At 39.8% G+C, this 16468-nt stretch overlaps 1 protein-coding gene across 10 annotated transcripts in view; it reads right to left on the bottom strand.

Annotated features, from left to right (window-relative positions):
* PDSS2 (decaprenyl diphosphate synthase subunit 2) overlaps nucleotides 1-16468 on the bottom strand; it is a 279796-nt gene that overhangs the window by 30909 nt on the left and 232419 nt on the right. The gene's annotated exons all lie outside the window — the stretch shown is intronic.

Here is a 16468-nt window from a genome sequence, read left to right as displayed (position 1 = left end):
GGAAGGGTAAGCTGTGACGAAGTGAGAGAGTGGCATGGACATATATACACTACCAAATGTAAAACAGATAGCTAGTGGGAAGCAGCCGCATAGCACAGGGAGATCAGCTCGGTGCTTTGTGACCACCTAGAGGGGTGGGACAGGGAGGGTGGAAGGGAGATGCAAGAGGGTGGGGATATGGGGATATATGTATATGTATAGCTGATTCATTTTGTTATAAAGCAGAAACTAACACACCATTGTAAAGCAATTATACTCCAATAAAGATGTTAAAAAGAAAAAGATAATATACTATTAAAAGAAGACAAAGGAAACAGAACAGCTGAAGAATGAGTTCAAAGTTGTAGAGACTAAAATAAATTCCATGAAGAGGGGCCTTTAAAGATGAAATGTGCATTCACATAGCCCATTACAGGTTGTCAGGGGGGGCTTGGATGCAGCTACCATCCTGGCTTCTGGTGTCCTTTGCTTTCCAAGACCACCCACCCTCCCATTCCAAACATCATATTATCCTCTAGGACAAATAACCGTGCAGCACCCCACTGAGCCCCTCCCTGCAGCAGCTTTCTCACTCTTTTTTTCTGATGTTCTTGTCCAGCTTTCATCCTCTAACACTTCCCTTCTCTGTCTTCCTCTTCACTCTGGAGATCTAGCTTCTGGTCTAGGGCACCTTCACAGATGCACCCACCCACCTCTGTTCTTTCTGCTCTCTCATGCTCAGAATGTACATAACTGTCCTTCCCGGCTACTGAAAGACTGTGAGAAATATCACAGATGGGAGAGTCAAATGACTAATGCCTTCCAACACAGGACAAAAAAGAAAAAGATGAGGACGAATGTGCATTCTGGAACACAGATCTGTGAGCTTATGAAAATTATGGAAAAATTCCAGAAGTGGTTGTTAAATAGACAGTTTGTGAGCTCTCGAGAAAAGGCAGCAGTGATAGCAGCCCCAAGGTAGGTGGGTCACAATGAGCACATTATGACAAAACACTCTCATTTTTCTTTTGATATTAACTTGGCTGTTAGCTTCAGAAATAGTAAAGATAGAGTATATTCAGACTATGGAAACTTAGTCGCGGCTAAGACAGAGAAATGGGATCTGTATAAGAGTTTGGCAATATGGATTCAAATACGAAAAATAACTATTCCTAGAAAGTGTTTAGTAGTGGATTTATATTGAGCAGAAAAGCGATCTCTAGTGTTGTGCTACAAGACTCAATACTTGGTTCCTTTTCCTTATCACAGTGCTTGAATGAAGATGAAGAAGAAATGCATATTAAATTTTAATTTTCAGATGTCATATAGCCAAGAGAGAAAGCCAACACATGGATAGCATCAAAATCTTAATGGTTTTGACATGTTGAGCAATAGACTGATACTAGCCAGATGAAATGTAACAGGGCAACTGTATAGTTGAGCATTTAGGTTTCAAAAACTAATTGCAAAAGTTTAAACCTCAGTTTGGCAGTGACTCATAAAAAAATGCTGAAAATCTTTGATAACCATATTCTGTATATAAGCCAAAACTATGATGTAGATACTAGAAAAAAAAAAAAAGCAAATGCAAACTTTGGCAGTATAAACAGATGTACATGTCCAAAAGACAGGCAGGAACAGTCTCACTGCAATCTTTGATGGTCAGTCATGTTTAGAAAACTATGTTCAGTCTTGGGTGCCATGTCTCAAGAAGGACACTGCAAGATAGAAGGGGTCCAGTGTTGGAATGAAGAAATATTTGGAAGCATGTCATTTAAGGAATGTTTAACCTGGAGGAAAGGATTAAAGGAAGATATTAAACCCATCTTCAAACTTCTAAAGCAATTAAATGGGAGAAGGAGCAGTCTTGTTCTATATGCTTCAGGGAACAGAACAAAGAGCAACAAGATGAAGTTTCTAGGAAGCTTTAATTTCAGTAACAAACAAGAAAGAGCTTTCAAATGACTAGAGTTGTCTACCACGAATAGTTTTTTTTTGACAAGCTGTTAACTCCCTATTATTTAAAGTCCTCAGCAACTAGATGCCCACATCAGAAAAAGGTATGAATGAAACTCTAAGGTGAAGGGGGAGGTGGCACAAGGCTGCCTCCAAGGTCCCATGCAACTTCAACATCCTAGCTGACAATGCTTCAGCTGAATGGTTTTGCCAGCTTCTGAGTGGCAAGACTTGGTACAAAAGGAAAAGCTACAATTAAAACCTTTCTCTAATATAAGAAACTGTGAAATGTACTACAAACAACATAAAAATTTCCTTTTTGCTTAGAATAACAAATCATTTAAAAGAATCTATAGGAAAAAAAATCTACTATCTACCGACCTTATTAAATATCTTATTTTGGCAAAAGTGGAAGGAGGTGGAAATAAGAGAATTTTTAGTTATTATATTTCCTCAATCACATGAATTCACATGCCAACACACAATTAGAATGGTAGTGCTTCCCAATATTAAAATAGTAATAATATTAATAATAGCAATAACAACAAAGACAATCCCATATATAGTACTTACATGTGCCTAGCACTGTGGTAATATATTTATATCTATATAATATATATATATCTATAAGATATATATAGTAGTACCTACCTCATAGGGCTGTTGTGAGGATTGTACATCTATCTATCTATCTACCTATCTATCTATCTATCTATCTATCTATCTATCTTCTGTTCTATATACCCTATGAGGTGTGTGTGTATCTGTCAATCTATCTATCTATCTATCTATCTATCTAGGAAAACATTAGAATTTCCTTTGAGAAGAGAACACATACCTATGTTAATAATGTCCTTTGCACAAGGGCAAACTTTTAAAATACACATCACAGATTAAAAGAATAAATCAAGTCAAATACCTTTGTATAAAACCATATTTACAGAGATGACAGAAAACTGAAGCCATCATTAGATTAATTATGTACCTCTATTAAAATATATAATTTTTTTTTCTACCACAAGTAAAAATGCCATATGGTTGTAGAACAAATGTCAATAGGAATTGGAGGTGGAAAATTTCCACATTTTCTGGGAAGAAAAAGCCATAAATATCTCAATTGATTAAGTATACTCTTTTGGACATTCTTTCTTTTTTTTTTTTAAAACAAAAAGGCACTGAACAAGACTACTGTGTTACAAAACAAAACTAATATATTTGTAGTTTAAAAATTCTTGATAATAAAACCTTTTTTTTTTTAACTAAAAATCTCAACCAAAGACTCTGACTGCAGCAGTGGTGTTTGGGGTTTCACACAAAACAGGACACTGCCTCATATCATTTTCACGATTTTTTAAAAACCAATTTCAGGGTTCATCATACTACATTTAAGTCACTGAATAAAGCATTATTCAGTGCTAATAATAAAGCATTATTCAATGAGTTCAAAATGATAAACATAATTTATCCCATGCTTTAACATTTTTACTGTTCCCTAAAATATCAGAATATTTTTCTTTTGTAAAATAGCCTGAAAAATTACTATAATATAGATTTGTATTGAGCTTTAAGATATTCACTTTTAACAAGTTCTATTTATTGTTTTGCAGAATTAAAATCATTCTGTATAACTGTGTGAGGGCACAGGACACACATGACGTTTGTTACACTGTTCTTCTTCTCCCTGGCCAAGTTCTGGAAGCCCATGGAGATGGGAGGTAAGAGAGGTGGACTCTGGGAAAAACAAAATGCCATGTATTTCCAGACATGATGGTCTTTCAAGCACCTTGGAGCAGAATCTTCCAGATGAAGCCACACAGGAACCTTTTTTTATCTTATAATAGGATGAGATGTTCTCCTCCTAAGACTGATTAATTCATTTATGCTATTTCATAATAATATGAAAAATAATCATAGAGAGGCAGTGAGCAAACTTTGGTAGGGAAACTCTGGACCTGGACATGTGTGACCTTGGGCAAAGCAACTTCTCTAAGCCCACCTCAACTATAAAATCACAGAGGTAGTATTTATGCCACAGGCAATTATTATGAGGAACAAATAATGTATGTGAAATTCCTCTGACATCAATGAAATGCTACACAAAGGCAAGGTTTGAAGAGTAAGTGAGCACTGGGTTCATTGCAAACCTTACATGTAACATTTATAATGATGTACCTGCCTTTAACTATAAACATTCATAGATTATTTTACACAGATTCAGGAAGATGCTTTAAATATTTAAAAACTGTGATAATTAGTGAATAGGAAACATGCTTGTTTTGAAAAATGAATTTCCAAATCATCCTGACCATTTAAAATTCAGTCTATTCCCCTTAAAAGGAAAAAAGAAAAAAACATGATAAAGACAGGTAAGGTATCATTTTTCTCCCCCTCTCTTCCACACATGAGTCTGTTAGGCTCGGTCTGGACGGTATGTGGCCTCCTACTGAGAGTGAGATTTCAGAACTGATTTCAAGGCTCAACCTCTCAGCTAAGTACATTTATGAGTCTGTGCTGTGAACTACTATCCACAAAGACCTGAACATAACCAAACAACTCATTTCATACGAATTATCATGTCTGAATATATATGTATATTATATGTATAAATACCTCTAAACAAACACACACATATGTAGTTTAATATATATAACTATATATTATATATATATATGTAGTTTAGAGATATTGTCATTAAAAACATTTTACTACCATAATCAAAACTGACCTAAATTGTTGACTCTGGGGCTGAGCATTCAGGCAAAGTTATGCTTGCTACTTAAGAAACAGAGGTCAACCTTGTAGCTCACGATATGAGTAGATGTGCCTGATTTCAAAATGTAATTAAATGGAATAAATGTACAATTTAGTTTAGTTTTTAAAAGTTAACTTATAAGCTTTCATTAACATTTGATAGGTAGGGTATCTGAAGTTAGTAATATGGAATTATATTAAACTGAGGCTTAATGCCATAGGAAAAGCAATCTTTGCTTCTTGGTTGTCATATCTTCTGAAGGAAAATTTAATGATTTATAAATAATCACTGATTTATCTATATCCTGACTCAAAAAGCTAATTTTTAATTTTAGTACTATATTCCAAAGAAAAACTTAATTCTATACATTGAAATTCAAAAAGCAAAACTGGGACCATGAAGCTTTTTAGCAAACTCTGTACCAGAAATTCGATAAGCAAAACATACCATAGGTTGTAGATTGCAGCAATGAGCTACTCTTGCCTGTAGCTTTTTTAGGAGTGAATCAATAAATAGTAAGCTCTGCAATCTCATGACAAATGCAATGCTGGTTATTTAATTAAAAAGAACACTGTGGGACAAGAGCATGCACGTCATGTAGGTAAACAGTCCTGGGGGTTATTTGAGGAATACATAAACTATGCAAGAGTGAATTTGGTTTCTATTATTTTACTTGAGTCCATATCTTATACATTTCTTAAATCCTCCTCATGTCCAGGTTTTTCATCTGCTGATACCTGGGGATCAATTACCTTAAAACTACCATTACCACCGCCAACACCATCCACGTGACCCTAGATTCTTGACATCCTAACATGCATCCTGACACAAGATGAGATCAAAACTCATTTATGATTTCTATCACTAGAACGTACATCATATAACTAGAAAACTACATCAACTGAGAGCAATGACAATGAAACCAATGTATACCTCAGCCATGCCTTCCAGGCAGATTGCATCAGACTGGGGGCAAACGCAGGAATCAATGTATGGGGTGACGCTGTTACTCTGTGCCATGTAACTGTAATCAGATATGCAGGATTAACACCTCTTCCAGATGTAGGAGGGCTCCACGTTATGGTGCTATGGTATTTGTTAACATAGATCCTTGCCTTCCTCAAGAGAACAGTAATGAGGACTTGTTTTATTTACTTTTTTGGCCACGCTGCATGGCTTGCAGGATCTTAGTTCCCTGACCAGGGATTGAACCTGCGCCCCCTGCAGTGGAAGTGTGAAGTCCTAACCACTGGACTGCTGGGGAAGTCCTGAGAACTTGTGTTATTTTTATTTATTTATATAAATTTATTTATTTTATTTATTTATTTTTGACTGCATTGGGTCTTCGGTGCTGTGCGCAGGCTTTCTCTAGTTGCAGAGAGCAGGGGCTACTCTTCCTTGTGGTGTGCAGCCTTCTCATTGAAGTGGCTTCTCTTGTTGCGGAGCATGGGCTCTAGGCACGCGAGCTTCAGTAGTTGTGGCGCGTGGGCTCAGCAGCTGTGCCTCGTGGGCTCTAGACCGCAGGCTCAGTAGTTGTGGTGCACGAGCTTAGCTGCTCCATGGCATGTGGGATCTTCCTGGACCAGGGCTTGAACCCGTGTCCTCTGCGCTGGCAGGTGGATTCTTAACCACTGCGCTACCAGGGAAGCCCTATATTTTTATTTATTAAAAAATTTTTTTAAAATTATTTTTTATTGGAGTATTGTTGCTTTATCAAGAACTTGGTGTAAATGGTTATATCTATAAAACTTTCTTGAAAGAGTGAAGAATGCTTACCAGCTTAAAAAAATCACAATAATCATTGTACTGGTTCAGCAAATAAATAAGACAGTCACTTACTAAACAATCACTATTTTTGAGACCAGAATTATGTTATATTATAGAGTAATGCATACCATTTTCTGGATTTTTGTAAGACCAGAGCCTGCCTACAAATTCTCTCTTATTTCCTTTTGTAGTATGTCTAAAGCACCTTGGGAAGCAGTATGGTAGTGAAGAGTACAGTGTGGAGTCAGCGGACTCAGGTGGAATCATGACTGTGAGATAGTTAACTGTGAACGCTGTTAGCTTATTCAATCTCTTCTCCATAAAATGAAGGGATTCAGAGACAGAATCTGATAGAACCACTTGATTAAAGTGCTTAGTATGTGTCTTGAACAGAGTGCACAGTGAAAAACACGCGTACGATGGCATGCATCTGACAGAGATCACAGGACGTCAAAAGGCCTACAAACTTTCCTAACAGGTGCACACAAATCTCGTCAGGAATGAAGATAAAAGGTAGCATAATTTCATTAGATCTAGAACAGGGAGACCTTCCATAGGGGGCATCATTGCACCATGCAGGAATTAATCTTCAGAGGTACATCTTTGGCTTTATTACTATCTGGTGGATAGGTAAGATCTTTCATCAATCCAAAAAGTCAAGGACTTGGGGGAAAGAAATGATCTACTCACCCGTAATCTTTAGTTAGGAGCATTGTACACATCACCGACCTATGTTACAGGTCCTGTGATCTCTACTGTTACCTCGGTAATTCTGTTTGAAAATTGAGGTGGCACGGCCTCCTTGCTATTTCAGAAAGGTGGTTAAGCACATCCAGGATCAATATTCTGTCTCACGTGTCATTGGGGAGGCTGAGTAGTGCCTGCAGACACTGCTTAGGAAACATGAGGGAATGACTTCAGATGTACCAAATGAACAAATTACAGCTTTCTGAAAGATAGACATCTTGACAAAAATCCTTAATTCTGTAAAAAACCAGCCTGTAGGATTAGTGAATGAGTTTGAAAATATCAATCTAAGGTAATGACAAAGGCTTCTGACTTACTAAAAACCACATTCAACATCAACACAGAGGTGCCTCCCTTTTCATTCTCTTTTTGGAAAACTCATGCCTCTCCACTGTTTTTTTTATGACAGGCAAAGAGACAGCATTCCCTTTCAGCTCTACTTAAAACTGTTCCGTGGACTAAGCAGGCTCCTCTATGGGGACAGAAGGCTCAATCCTCCACATAAAGTCATACAGGCTCTCCCTGTGCACAAGTGGCTCCTAACACCACAAACTGGGAACAATAATTGAATCCAGCCATCCCACCGTGCAAAGCATTTACCCACAGAACCAGCCTGGTGGGCATCTGTAGTTAGCTTTCTAGACTAAGATTCAAAAGGTTACCCTAATTGAATCTTTGTTTCAACCCAGAGAGTATACGGCATTGAGGAGTTAACCATTTGATTAAAAATATACTTGGGGGGGCTTCCCTGGTGGCGCAGTGGTTGAGAGTCCGCCTGCCGATGCAGGGGACACGGGTTCGTGCCCCAGTCCGGGAAGATTCCACTTGAGAGTCCGCCTGCCGATGCAGGGGACACGGGTTCGTGCCCCAGTCCGGGAAGATTCCACATGCTGCGGAGCGGCTGGGCCCGTGATCCATGACCGCTGAGCCTGAGTGTCCGGAGCCTGTGCTCCGCAACAGGAGAGGCCACAACAGTGAGAGGCCGCGTAATGCAAAAAAAAAAAAAAAAAAAAAAAAAAAAAAAAAAAAAATATATATATATATATATATATATATATATATACACTTGGGGAGAAATAAGAGGAGCAAAGATGGGGTCACACATGCCTTATGAATTAAAAGGAATATAGGCACAAACATCTGGCACATCTTGGGTTATTCATTCATTCATTCAACAGTAGTTCAGCATATATTTATTGGGTACCCAGTATGTGGCAGGAACTGTGTTAGGCCCTCAGGGTATAACGGTGTGCAAAACCAGACTCGATTCCAGGCTTACAATTAAGAACTGGTCTTCATCAACAATCTAAGTTTGCGTTAGCTTCCTGATAAATGTTAGATATTATACAGACATGTAATTTTTCAGGAGCCAGTAATTCAGAATGATAAATCTAAGGATGGGAGAGATTGCCCCAATAAATACTATTGTCATAAACTAAATAATGTTTTATATACAAAATTAGAGATTAAAGACCAATAAGCTAGGAATATATGATTTGAAGAAAAATAAAGAAGATTTATAATTGCCTAGAGAATTGAATTTAAAGAGTATCAACAGGGCTTCCCTGGTGGCGCAGTGGTTAAGAATCCACCTGCCAATGCAGGGGTGACAGGTTCGAGCCCTGGTCCGGGAATATCCCACATGCCGCGGAGCAACTAAGCCCGTGAGCCACAACTACTGAGCCCGTGTGCCACAACTACTGAAGCCCACGTGCCTAGAGCCCGTGCTCCACAACAACAGAAGCCACCACAATGAGAAGCCCGCACACTGCAGCGAAGAGTAGCCCCCGCTCACCGCAACTAGAGAAAGCCGCGCACAGCAACAAAGAATCAAAGCAGACAAAAAATTAAATAAAATAAATAATAGAGTATCAATAGTACTTGGGTGAACAACTGAGAGGGTGGCAATATTTTATGATGTCATAAAGAGGCTTATCATTTTTATCATTTAATAATTTTATTCACGGACCACAAGGGACTAGAGATTATGATCATTAAATCTGTTGATGCCATTGAGGTGTGTGGGATTGTTAACACCTCAGAACGAGAATCTAATTTTAAAACAACATTAAGATATTGGTGGAATAGATCATCAGGGCAAGATGATAGTCACTGGGGACAAATGCAAAATACACTCAGAGACTTAAGGAGGAAAAGAACTAGCTTGATAATGGGGAATGAATGAATGAATGTCCAGAGGGTGACTGTTTTGCAAAAAGACTTGAGGGCTCATAATAAGACACAACTCTTGGCTCAAGATACTGACTATTGCATGTGGAATTAGAATTTATTCTTTATTTTATTTATTTTTTAAAATTAATTAATTAATTAATTTATTTGGCTGCGTTGGATCTTTGTTGCTGTGCGCGGGCTTTCTCTAGATGCGGAGAGCTGGAGCTACTCTTCGTTGTGGTGCGCGGGCTTCTCCCTGCGGTGGCTTCTCTTGTGGAGCACGGGCTCTAGGCGCGTGGGCTTCAGTAGTTGTGGCTCGTGGGCTCTAGAGCACAGGCTCAGTAGTTGTGGCGCACGGGCTCAGTTGCTCCACGGCATGTGGGATCTTCCCAGACCAGGGCTCGAACCCATGTCCCCTGCATTGGCAGGCGGATTCTTAACCACTGTGCCACCAGGGAAGTCCTAGAATTTATTTTTGATTAAAAGTTTCACATGGTATAAAAGTTTCTTTGCTTTATTACAGACAGAAATTGATCAATGATTATTTTTCCATCATTGATAACTGTATTTTGAAGGAGATTTGGAATCAAAGCAGTGGTTGCAAAAACTGGCTTTAGTAAATTAATTGTTTTGAAAAAAAGATTAAACAAAACCTATGCATTATTGCTGAAAAAAAAAGAAACCCAAAACAAAAAATACCCCACTTTTCTGAAATGTGATTGCCAAAAGAAAAACAACTGGTTTTATCTGATTTTTAAGGAAACAAGGAGTGGAGGATTTAAAAACTTTCAGATGGCTGTTCTGGCAGTGTCTTCCAGCACCCACCCCTCTGCTGTGGGTAGGTCATCAGATCAGCGCCTGCACTGCGGGCTCGGTGTACGACCGTTTCTGTCTTCCTCAACTGTTCCCCAGCACCTCAACCACAACTTCAGCCCTCACACAAAAATTCACAGTGTAAAAAAAATCACACTTCCGAAAACAAACTTATGGTTACCAATGGGGAAGGGGTGGAGATAAATTAGGAGTTTGAGATTAACATGTACACACAACTACATATAAAATAGATAGGCAACAAGGACCTGTTGTATAGCACAGGGAACTATACCCAATATTTTGTAATAACGTATAAGGGGAAAGAATCTGAAAAAGAATATATATACATATATTCAATTAAATATATATAACTGAATCACTGTGCTGTACACCTGAAACTAACAAAACATTGTAAATAAACTATATTTCAATCAAAAAAATTTTTCTAAAATCCCCACATTTTCCAACTGTGTATTCCTTCTATTGCCATAGAAGCAAGCAATTTTTTAGGAACCTAGAATTAAATGCTGGTTATGTCACTAAAAACATGAGTTCAGGCAAGTTATTTTTCAATTCTCAGTAGCTCAGGTTGTAATCTGGAAAAATTCCAATTCAAATCAGAGTCTACACTTTTAAAACAGACACCTTTCAGGAAAAAAAACCCTGCTCAGATGTAGTACCTTAATGCCTTTATTTACATTTTTACACGTTGTCATCCAGTCTTTATCAAGCATATAAAATTTTATATAGCTGCATCCATATCATAATGGTATTTGGATTTGGATTTTTTTCCTTTAAATTGTATTATAAACATCTCATCTAATTGGACCACAAGTCTTTAATGAAAAAAGATGGGAGAGGGGAATGTCAATGCTTCTACAGAGTCTCCATAATTATCACTAAAACAGAAATCCTAAATGTTAAGACAGCTTCAAGAGGTTAGAAGAAATGAGAGATTTAGTGCATACAGTGATGATGTTTGGAATATTTTACCAAAGGAGCTAATGCAAAGTCCCAGGGTAGGAGAAAGAGCATCTGCCCAAGAAAGGGGTACAGGGAAGAGAAAACACAGCAACATCTGGTCTCTAAATGTGCCAATGTGAAAAATTCTCAGAGCCAGTTAGCTAGGGTTATGGGAAAGAACAAGCAGGAAAAAATTGTCTGCCAAAAAAAAAAAAAAAAAAAGAGTCTGGCTTTGTCAGTAAACAAAGGACAGTAATACAGAAAATTTCCTATACTATACTCAAGGTTCAAAAAAGAATTTTGGATTCAATAGGCAGCAAAATGGCTGAAGCCATCTATGGATAATAAATGAGAAGAAATGGCTAAAGGGCAAGCCTTGGAAAGGAAAGACTCTTTTTCTTCGTAAAGGGAAATGATGATATGTGATCATGCAAATGCAAATGTCTGTGGCCAGCACAGTTTGCTGCTGGGAAGGGAATTTTAATGTGTACCCTATGCAAATGCGTTTTATAATAAAACAAAATGTGCAGGGCCTTCTGAGGGCAGGGAGGAAAGAGGAGGGCAGGGGCTCTAGACGCTGTGCCTGAGAGGCAGGGGAATGCGCTACTCTGGGACCCTGAACAAATCCCAGGAGAGGGGGCACGGCAAAAACCCACTCCTTTCAAAAAACCTCTCTCACGTTTGACTGAGAACTGGATGCCTGATAAATCAACACCTGCAAAGTCTTTCTTTACCAAGTGCTTAACCTTGAGCAATTCTCTGTGCTTCAAGTGAACCTCAGTAAGAAGACATGAAAAACAACTTTCTTTTCTGTACTGAGTCATGGGGAAAATTATATGAACTACACAGTAAAGACTGGAGATGGATACAAAGAAAGCTCCTGCAAACCATTTAGAGTCTTTGTGACAAAATCAGCATGACTGTCAAAGCCCATGTAAGGCCCAGTCCTAGGCACTTGGGGAAGAATGAGCAGGAGGCCGGACCACATGGCTGAGAGCCTGGTTTTGACCAAGTGATATTTATTCATATTTGTATACCTGAAGCAATTATTAACAGGAAATTGAGAAAAAGTCTGTATCTCTGTGATGGAGATATTTAAGCCAGCCTTTTTGAAAGTGTTAAAAAATTAAAATTGTAGAAAGCCAAACCATAGGTGCCATGTTTTGCCTGAAGTGGTAAAAATACCATCTGCCTCAGTCTTTGAGCAGCATGCTTCTTTCAAGTAGCAGTAGGCTAAACTACCGGCATACGCTCAGCTCCAGCTGGGGAAAATACACAGACGTTTGTAGATGTTTTTCTAAGTAAGAGTAGTCAACATGCTCGTTTTCCTTCAGACATACATATTAGTTACCATAGCAAACCAAGAGTGAACGTGGCCTGAGAAACTTCTCCACTGGTCCTGACACACGCCCATGAATTTCTACAATTCAATAGGTGGCACTCTTCCCTCTAACACTGAACTCAGTCTGCTTGGGGCCAGAAACCTAGGGAACATGGACTAGTTCCCTATTCCCTGAGAGATACACACTCAGGGCTGCAGACCAATCACTGTAATGAAGATCCCCACTGCATCGCGCATGTGAGCAAAACTGTCGGCACCAGTTTTTTGGTCACAATTCACTTCTGGTAATTACATTCTGTCCAATAAAACTTCTGCAGTTTTAACTAGGTAAGTAAGATACTTCTTGTTTTTTTCATTTTAGAAGCTGGGTAGAATTGCCTTCCAGTTAAACAGCTTCCATTCCTGCCCAGCCCTGGGTGGATGAGCTTCAGGAGTAGGTAGAGTGCTCCTGTGCTGGTATTAACCACCTTCCAGAGGCAGGAGAGATTTAATGAATGAAGAGTTGCTGAGTGCTTTGATATCTTTAGATGAAAGGCAGTGCAGCAGTGTAAAGCATTCACATCCAGGCTCCATCGCCACAGGAACTCAATTAAGAAGTAATTCAATTTCTTTTCTGAGTGTTTGAGGACAGACCACTGTTTTGCTGAATGTGACAGGCACTCTCGAGATCTAGCTGAGACTGATTTTGATCGCCACTTCTGCCCTCTCCCCTGCTTCCTTGCCATTCTGAGACTGACCAAATTGGAGAGCTGGTATACAAAGCCATAGAGCACAAGGCCAAAATAATTTTCTATGGTTCTTAAAATCTGATTTTTCAGATAAAATTTGGCTTTTGAGAAAACACTCACCACTTGGAAATAAAGAAATCTCCAGCAATAAATAAATTTCATGACACTCTCCAGAAATGGCCACTGAGTTTTTCAAATGTAGTTTTACAGAGGGACACCCCTGGTGGTCCAGTGGGTAAGATTCCACGCTCCCAATGCAGGGGGCCTGGGTTCAGTCCCTGGTCGGGGAACCAGATCCCACATGCAAGCCACAACTAAGAGTTCACATGTCGCAACTAAGATCCCACATGCCGCAACTAAAGATCCCACATGCCTCAACAAAGATCCTGCGTGCTGCAACTAAGACCTGGCGCAGCCAAAAATTTTTTTTTTTTAAAAAGTAGTTTTACAGATAAACCCACCAGGGGAGTCCTAAGCTGCCTAGCATGATGCCTGCATCAGTCAGCATGAGCACCAGGACCATATCATGGACCCAGGATATGCTACGTAAGAGACAATACTGTGAGCTGGACCCTGCAGACATCTCCCCGACACTTGGTAGGGATGGATATAATTGTTTTTACCCATGGTACTTGGATTTGGGTCTATGTATGGATGATAGGTCTGGGTTAATCGCCTAGATCCCTTAAATATCAGCACAGCACCACATACTCTAGCAGGGTGGGTTTCTGTTTACTGGCATGAGAAATATTGTCAGTGGACACTTGGGAAGGCAACTTTAGGGCTACTGAACATAGGGATGGACTGCGCTATATAGTCAATATACTCTTTAAATGGCTAATTTGAGTCTACAAACCCCAATTCCAGACCTCTTAGCTTCCTGCACTTCTCCTAGCATCGCACTAATGCAGCACTCATCCATACGCATTTGTCACACACCCCTATGTATAAGCCTGCTCCGGGTACAGACGATGCAACCACGGACAAGGCCATTGAAGGCCCTGCCTTCAGGGTTCTCACATTTTAGTGGAAGAAGACAGAAAACACAAGCAACTAAATAAAAATGATAATTTAGATTATGATAAATGTTCAAGAGAGAAAAAACAGAGAAAAGGTGGACTTTCAATAGGAAGGTCTGAGTCAGTCCTGGTTGTGGCGGTAGTCAGTCCCAGCGCAGCGCCTCGCACACATTAAATATCAGATCCACAGTGCTTGGGCGTATGAAGCAGATGAAGGAATGAATCTGGACCGCGGTAGTACACAAGGTAAGAATGTCCCCTCTCCCCCAAAGAAGAACGTCTCCTCTCAAATTTGGGCCTAAAGAGTAGAACAGCACTATTCTAAACTGCTCCTTTTATACTAAGGAAACTGAGGGAAGACCAAAAAGGTTAAGTGGCTGATAAGAGATTTTGCAGTGATTTGGTAACAGAGCCATTGCTCGGTTCAGGGTGTTCTATCTGTGCCCCATATTCTTTTCTTTTCTTCCAGTCTCTTCCACTATCAGGTGCTTCTGCAATAAGAAATCCTAAAGGAGTTCTCCGAGTCATAAATAAGCATCAATGATAAATAATCACTCTATTGCCAAATCATGATGTCATTTCCCTAACTTTTTCGTTTATATTATTTCCTTTACTATCACAGTGAAATCCCAGCATTTATCTCCAAGCTAGTTTATTACAACCTTCCCAAGCAATCTTCTTATTCCTGCTGAAACCTGCAACTTGTGTCAAAAGCTTTCCTTTCCTCTCTGATTGAAATAAAAAACCCTATACCAGACTATCTCCTGTAACTAACTTCATGGGTCTTCTATTTTCTTATGGCCTCACTCACTCACTCACCATTTATCAAGTGCCAAGCACTGTGCTGGGTACCAAGCATACAAATAAGACACTGTCTCTGCCCTCAAAGAGCTCACAGTCTATGATCTGTCTCATAAATGGTCATTATAAAATAACAGAGTTAAGTGCAATGACTGAGAGATGCACAGTGTGTTAGAGAATGGAGGAAAGCACCTCATCCAGCCTAGGGAACCAGGAGGGACTTCCTCCTGGAGATGATCCTACATTAAGCCTTACAGAAGAGGCAGGGGTAGCCAGATAAACGGGGACACTGCTGCATTCCAAGCAGAGGGGACAGCATGGGTCAAGGCACGGAGAATAGAAACAGCATGTTTTATGTAATTTGGTGCCGCTGGAGTACAGGGTAGGAGGGCACAAAGCTGGAGAGTCCCTCCAGGGGATGAGACCACGGTGCTTTATATGCCACTCTAGCAAGCTCTGAATTTGCCTTATAGACAACATGGAGCCAAGGAAGCTTTTTAAGCTGGAATGTGAAACTGCCAGATTTGTGGTTTAGATAGACATTCTGGCTGGCAATGGATCTGTGGGGACAAAAGAGAGGCATAGAGACCAGTCAGTAGGCTTCCTAGTGGTTCAGATGAGGAAACTCAACATGAACAATGAAAGAAGACAGATCAAGAGGAGGGGCTGGATTCAAGAAAATGTAGGATATAAAACTGATGTGACTTGGTCATGGAACATAGGGGTGAGGGGGTAAGAGCATTTGAGAGTGACTTCTAAGTTTCTCACACGGTTGACTGGTGGGATGACAGTGCCAACATCAGGAGACAGAATAAGTAACAAGGACCAGAGATAAAACACTAAGACTGGACCCTAATGTCAACGATGGACTTTGGGTTATAAAGATGCATCAATGCAGGTTCACTGATTGTAGCAAAGGTACCACTCTGCGGCTGGATGCTGGTAGTGGGGAAGGCTGTGCCTGGGTGGGGTGAGGGTGTAATGGAAACTCCCTATACTTTTTTGCTCAATTTTGCTGTGAACTTAAGACTGCTCTGAAAAAGAAAAGTCTATTTAAGAAAAAGGGACCAGAGACGTTGGGAAGATGCTGGGTTCAGTTTAAGACACTTTGAGCTTCTATGCCTGTGGGAGACCATTTGGGTATAAGGCTCAAGTAGACACCTAAGATAGAGTGACAGATATAGAAGTCCTCAGTTTAGAGGTGCTCCTATTAATCTAATTTTTCTTGAAGGATGCAAAAGTTTGTGAGATAGAGAAAAGGAGGACCTGCACTTCAGGCAAGGAAAAGGCATGGAGCCAGGGGTGTGCACTTCAGGGCTGTCAGGAGAGCACAAGGTTCTGGATCAGCCCTGGAGAGATCACTGAGGGTTTCGGTTGTCCCGCTGCAAGCAGAGCCCTTACAGGTCCCACTTCTCCCTCCTTGTCTTTG

The sequence above is a fragment of the Physeter macrocephalus genome, chromosome 10 (genome assembly GCF_002837175.3).
Source record: "Physeter macrocephalus isolate SW-GA chromosome 10, ASM283717v5, whole genome shotgun sequence".
Lineage (NCBI taxonomy): Eukaryota > Metazoa > Chordata > Mammalia > Artiodactyla > Physeteridae > Physeter > Physeter macrocephalus.
The sequence above is the reverse complement of the archived record's forward strand: the minus strand, read 5'-3'. Positions and strand labels throughout refer to the sequence as shown.